General features: G+C 39.4%; 1 long non-coding RNA gene across 1 annotated transcript; it reads right to left on the bottom strand.

Moving 5' to 3' along the window:
* Positions 1-481: 481 nt before the first annotated feature.
* Positions 482-5,713, bottom strand: LOC102959057. Its single transcript, XR_006207689.1, has 4 exons — positions 5,627-5,713; positions 3,324-3,423; positions 657-792; positions 482-559 (listed from the first exon to the last, which is right to left on the bottom strand). It is a non-coding gene; the product is annotated as an uncharacterized LOC102959057 (long non-coding RNA).
* Between the last annotated feature and the right edge of the window lie 1,108 nt (positions 5,714-6,821).

Below are 6,821 nucleotides of genomic sequence, written 5' to 3'. Positions count from 1 at the left end.
CCTCGCACTGGGAGTGTGGAGCCTACTTGGGATTCTCTCTCACCCCCTCTCTCTCATCCTCTCCCCACCCCTAGTGTCTCTCAAAATAAATAAATAAACTTACAAAAAAATTTTTAAAGCAGTCCTACTAGTTGATAGGGGCAATGTATTGACTTGGAGAGGATGTGAAAATCATCTAACATTCCAACTCATATTGATTGTACATCGACAGAGAAAAAATGCTAAGAAATGATGCCACAAGGACAAGTTTGTCACAGTCCCTGAAGCAAGTAGGATCTGGCACAAGATCCCAGAGTAGCTCAGGAATAAAATACTCTATCTAAAACATAACACAGTCTGGGCATAACTCACTGCACAGTGCCCAATATGTCAGAGAGCTGAGCAGAAAATAATGGACACTACTATGTAAAAAAACACAATCACGGATTCATTTATATTGATGGGAGGGACACCTGGTTGGCTCAGTCAGTTAAGCGTCTGACTCTTGATCTCAGCTCAGGTCTTGATCTCAGGGTCGTGAGTTCCAGCCCCGCACTGGGCTTCACGCTGGACACGAACCCTACTCAAAAAAAGAAAAAAGACATATTGATGAGAAATACAGTGAAAAGAGACATTCTTTCTGGAAGAGCATGTGCACATTTCTTTTTGTGTCTCACATGGTATTATGACGTTAGTGGGTGTGCACATCAGTCTCGCTCATTCGTCTACAAGCTGACAGGCAGAAGGCTCTTCATCTTTTCGATGCCCCAAATCTAGCACAGTGTCAGGTTCAGAGTACATGCTCCATAAATGCTGAATGTAGAAATTGAAACATTGATGTTAAACCACTGGAAATACTGTAGTTAGATCTGTTGTTATGCCAGGGCTATGGGTTGAATTTTGCTCCCCGCCCCATGCAAATTCCTATATTGAAGTCCTAACCTGCAATGTGATTATATTTGGATATTGGGCTTTTAGGAGGTAATTAAGGTTAAATAAGATCATAAAAGCAGAGTCCTGATCCAATAGGATTGGTGGCCTTGTAAGAGGAAAAGAGACATCTCTGGGCAAACACACCAGTGAAAGAAAGCTATGTGAGCACAGATGGAGAACTGGTCATCTACAAGCCAGGAAAAGAGCTCTCTTACCAGGTTAGAATCTTGATCTTGGACTTCCAGTCTCCAAACTATGAGGAAATAAGTTTCTGGTATTTAAGCCACCCAGTCTCTTGTATTTTGTTATGGTGGCACAAGGAGACCAAATCAACAACCAGTACAAATGCTAATGCTTTTCACTGGTTTTATGACAATGAACAAGACCAAAGAAAAATGGCTTTCTTAAAGTCATTATAATGATCGCCCAAGAATGAATTTTAGCACAATATTTGACATGTGTGAATTTAAGGGTAACCTGAAAGCTTGAGAATAGCACATAACAAAGTAGATGAGAGGGGGGAATTTAAAATATGAGCTGTAAGTTACTTTCAACACAAAAAGGGTTTGTTCTTTGCAGAACCATTTATTCAGCCTGCATGTCATTTGACAGAGGGCTCTTTGACTATATTTGATTAACTCTAATAAAGCTTGAAAACCATTTTAGCCTAATGCAAATGGCCCCGTCTCTTCTTAGATTTCATCAAAGACTGGTAACACATTGCATAAGTGTTACTTTCAAACTATAGCCCACTACATTTTCTAATTTGGAGAGAGGAAATGCTTCAAGTGTTTCTTATGAAGCATAGGAGCCCACACAAAAAGAAATGTCATTTATGTCTCGTATGTGTCTCATGATTTGACAGATTCTTATGTAAAGTTGGTCATCAGAAATTTGCAGACCAAAATTAGCAAGAGAGCAGTTTGTAAATCCACCCTCCCTATAGAGTTCCTTGGATGGAAGCTGCCTTTATGGAGGAAGGCAATGGACTCTGAAACGTGACACACACTTAACACATTTACTGTTATCATGCCCAAATGACCACATTAGTGTAGGTTTAGAAATACAGATCTACGTTACTTTCTCACATTTACCAGCTTTTAAATAGAAGGATGTTCTGAGCCATTAGTACAAAGATGCTTGACATTTTCATGAAAGTGCAGGCAACTTAAGAAGGACAATAGTTTGGTTCTTCTGAAGGTCACCGCTTTTGCTGTTTCTTTTCTTTTCATTTTTTTTTCCCTTCAAAAATCATATCTACCGCATTCGGCTGCTGGCCGAAAGACAGTGCTAATTTCTCAGTCATTCTGACATATTTGTTATCAGATCTCTCCAACTTTAGAATTGCCACAGTGATACATGAACATTTGAAAGGTAAAACTCAAAACCGTATTCTCTTATACTTGCTATGCCTTTTTTATTGATAGTTATGAGCCTCATGTATCAAATTTGCTACTGTTTTCTGAGGCAAAAATTTTGAAAGTGAAATTCTGAGTTTTATTCTTTGTTATATCATTGGACTCTAAAATATATGTCCAAGTAGATTCTTCCGTACCGTATAGTTTTGCATCATGTGGAGAACATTTGTAACTAGGTCAACATACACGGCTTCTAGGCACCAACAAGGAGATAATTTGTTGTACCCATATTACAATATTACCAGAGAAACGGGACTAAAATGACTCACTGGGTCCTTGGTTGCAGGCCTCGGTGCTGCACATGGTACTAAATTAAGGCTCAGAAGCCTGGGCAGTTGTGAAAGTCTCTTTGAGAGACTTTGAGAGGTCATAAGTGACTCTCCTCCAAAACACAAAAGCATCAAACAGGAGGACGTGATGGGCCGGGAGAAAAGAAAATATGGAAAGCGTAAAAGAAAAGACCTAAGGCCCCTCTTGCTCCCTGAGAATGCAACCTCAGGCTGATTATCATCTGTGAGTCTTAGAGGAGCCAAAAAAAAAAAAAAAAAAAAGCTAGTCCAGATGATAGCACCTTGCCCTGCATGATCGATCTAGAAGAATAAAAGAATAACCCAATGGCTGCCCTACTGGGTCAGAGTCACCAGGTCAAAAGGACCAGAGGACATTTGGAAGACACATCTGGATATGAAAAGGAAGAATCTGTACATCTTCAATCGCTGTACCTGAGAGAAGGACTTTCAGAAAGTACCCCTAAATCTTATAAGTTATATACCAATTGTACCTCAAAAAAAAAAAAAAAAATCACGAATCTGGTAGCCCAGAAAAGAACTCTGCTTCATATACAAGCTATCGATACCTTGTCCTACGCATTCGGTCAGCACTTACTATTGTTTCCTGTGAATGCGATACTAAAAAGAGATAACCGAACAAACACATGGGATTCCCGTCCTCACACAGTTGACAATCTAATGAGGAGATGGAATCCGCACTCACCTGCCTTTTCTCCTTTTCTGCCTCCTTTGCTTGGTCTTCCTTATCTGCTGACCACTGGATGTTCAACAGACTGAGCCACCCAGGTGCCCCAGGATTTTTTCTAAATAAAAGAAGAAGATAAGAAAAAAATACCAGTGAGGGAGGAAAGTGTGTAAGAAATGAGAAAAGGAACAATTATAAAAATCCCATGGGGTTGTAAATAAAGTTAGAAGAAAATAAGAATGCCAAATTAATTATTTGTGGATTATTCTTTAGACCAGGGTTTTTCAAATTCAGCAGCATTAACATTATGGGCCAGATCATTTTTTACTATAGGGAACTGTCTAGTGCATTGCAGGGTATGTGACAGTATCCCAGGCACCCTTGTCTCTAGTTGTGGCAATCAAACGTGTCTGCAGATGTTGCCAAATATTCCCTGGGAGGCAAAATTGCTCCCGCTTGAGAACTATTGTTTTAAAAAGAAAGAGTTGGCGTGCCTGGGTGGCTCAGTCTGTTAAGCATCTGACTCTTGATTTCAGCTCAAGCCATGATCTCACAGTTTCATGAGTTTGACTTCACACAGGGCTCTGTATGGACAGTGCAGAGCCCGCTTGGGATTCTCCTGCTCTTTCTGCCCTACCCCCCACCCCCGCTTGTACCATCTGTGTCTCTCTCAAGATAAATAAATAAACTTAGAAAAAAGAGAGACCCATTGAAGATTTGAAGCAGCAGATAACATAAAAACTAAAATTGATTGAACTGGCAAGACTTCCCATGCTAACTGGGTGGAGCAGGCAAGAGAAAAAAGTGAAGATATTTTTTGCAATATTCCTGCTCAAAGATTATAATAGAGTTCTGAAATACAAAAGAGGTCGTGGAATTGGAAATGACAGATTGTGTGTTATTTATTTACAGAGGGAGACACTTATTATGGGTATAGAATCAAACAGGCTTATCGTTTGTTGTTTTGACAATGGGAAACAAAGACAGGAATCAAAGATGGCCGTGATAGGTTGAGCCTAATGGCAAGGTAGCGGTTGTGACAAAAGTGGACAATAGTGAGGGAAACAGATTTAAAAGGGAAGATGAGTTCAATTCTTTGAATTGCAAAATAGAATGTACTAGAAGAACATCCAGATAGAAATGTCAAGCCAGAAATTGGAAAATTGAGAGTGCACTTTGGGGGGAAACTCAGGAGTGTAAACATGGACTTAGAAGCCATTTACGAGGAAAGTAGAGTTGAAGTCATGTGCTGAGATTGCCCAGGAGGACAGTGCAAAATAGAAAAGGAAGCAACCAGAGACAGATGCTCCATTTAAACACCTGTATCTAAATGGGTATCATATTGAAGGAAGAGAAGAGAGTAGTTGGAGGAGTAGCACAAGAGTAGGAAAACAAAGTGTCTCAAGAGACACAAAGGAGAGATTTTAGCAAAGGATGGTGGGTTAGTTGGTTAATGGTGTCGACCAGTGGTACAAGAGGTTAAAGACCATGACAATAGAGAAAGTGGCTATTGGATTCAGTGAATAGTAAGTAGCTAGGGGGTGTCCAGAACACAGTGTAAACACAGTGGGGAACAGAAAATAAATTAGAATGAATTTAAAACCACATGGGTGCTGAAAAAGTCGGTATTTAATACCTCCATTGGTAAAGGGAAAAAGAAATAGAGCAACAGTGTTTCTCAGATAGGGCAGAAGTTGTGTCTACTTGTAAGTGACTGAGAAATTAAATATGAGTGATTGAAAATGCAAGAAAGGCAGAGAGAGATGAAAGAAGTGATATTTAATGGAGTGTGACTCCAGAGGAGATGAGAAAGTTTGGAACAAAGGCACAAATGTTCGATTTTCTCAAAGAGGAATGTGTTAGTCTCTAAAACTGGGAGAAGCAAAGAGTAAGAGATAATGCAGTGTGGTAATAAATTACAAAGTTGAGGATGATTCTCCAAACTATGTATTTTACATGTGATTTAATTTTTAAATGTTTACACCGAGAAGAGCCCTTTTAAATAGAAGAGTTGAACGTGATTTCCCTATTCGAGGGAGTACTTGCAAAGAGTATTCTGTACTAGTCTCTGAACCAGGTGTTCATAGACCGAAGCCAGATTTTTATGGTATACTTTTATTATCCTGTTCAAACTAAATTCCCAGAACATCAGCACATGCTCGGTTAAATATGATATGAAAACACATTGCAAGTACAGAAATGTTATTTTTGGATTAGCCACAGATTTTGGTCTATATATAACTCTGTACTCCCCAATGACGGCCAGTAATCGTGTTATAATAGTAAAATATCTTCTTAAGTAAGCTTTATTTATAACTTACCCTGCAAATACCCAAGACTTGGCATCGAGAGAAAAGAAGAAAATAAGCAGAAATGTCATGCAACTTGGGTTTCATTTCTTAAATTCTCTGAGACAAGCTGTCTACTTCAAACACACCCTTTAATTCAGCTTTCCTTTATGTACCAGCACATGAATGAAATAAGAGAATCCTATAATGTGAGACAAACCCAAATGTCAATGAATCAGAATGGCAATTATGTAAGTTGGGCAAGATTTTACTACTGCGCACATGATTTCCCATCCAGTAAATGAGAGGAAAACACTAGTGTTCTTTTGCCTTTGTTAAGCTATTACTGTTTTGTCCTTTAATTTGTATTGTATGAAACTATTACAATTCCCAATAAAATATGAAGTTTCATTTGTCTTTGCCAATAATGATTCTTTTGCACCAAAAGACACATCAAAACCACAAAACAGCAGGGTGTGAACAAATAGCTGTGTCAAATTGGCAAAATATTGATAATTGTTGAAGCTGTGCGATGGGTATGTGGACTTCTTTGTGCTGTTCATGCTACTTTTGAGCATTTTCAAGTATGTTCTTTTTTAAATAAATAAGTAGTAAATATGGGGCGCCTGGATGGCTGAGTCAGTTAAGTGTCTGACTTCAGTTCAGGTCATGATCTTCTGGTTCCTGAGTCTGAGTCCCGAGTCGGGCTGCCTGCTGTCAGCACAGAGCCTGCTTTGGACCCTCCACCACCTCCCCTTTCTCTGCCCCTCCTCTTCTCACTCTCTCTCTCAAAAAAAAAATAAACATTTAAAAAAATCGTGGCAAATAATTCTATTACAAACGTTTGCAAACATTTTCCCTCAGTTCCCAAAGACAAAAGCCTCATATTCCTGCTTTAGAATGTGGTAGGCAAATCAAATAGTGAAATCCTTTTATGATGTGGTAGACAGAATGGCTCCATAGAAATACCCACACCCTAACCCCTGAGATGGAAAAACATATTACCTTACGTGACGATTAATTTTGTGTCACCTTGACTGGCATGGGATGCCCAAATGAAACATTATTTCTTGGCGTGTCTGTATTTCTGGCTGAGATTAGCGTCTGAACGGACAGACTCAGTAAATTACCCTCCCCAGTGTGGGTGGGCCTCATCTAACCCACTGGGGGCCTGAATAGAACAAAAGGCAGAGAGAAGAGGAAATGACTTCTTTTTTCTGCCTCACTG

Source organism: Panthera tigris, chromosome C2, assembly GCF_018350195.1.
Source record: "Panthera tigris isolate Pti1 chromosome C2, P.tigris_Pti1_mat1.1, whole genome shotgun sequence".
In the NCBI taxonomy this organism is placed as follows: Eukaryota; Metazoa; Chordata; class Mammalia; order Carnivora; family Felidae; genus Panthera; species Panthera tigris.
Note: the sequence above shows the minus strand (reverse complement) of the source record. Positions and strands in the feature narration are given on the sequence as shown.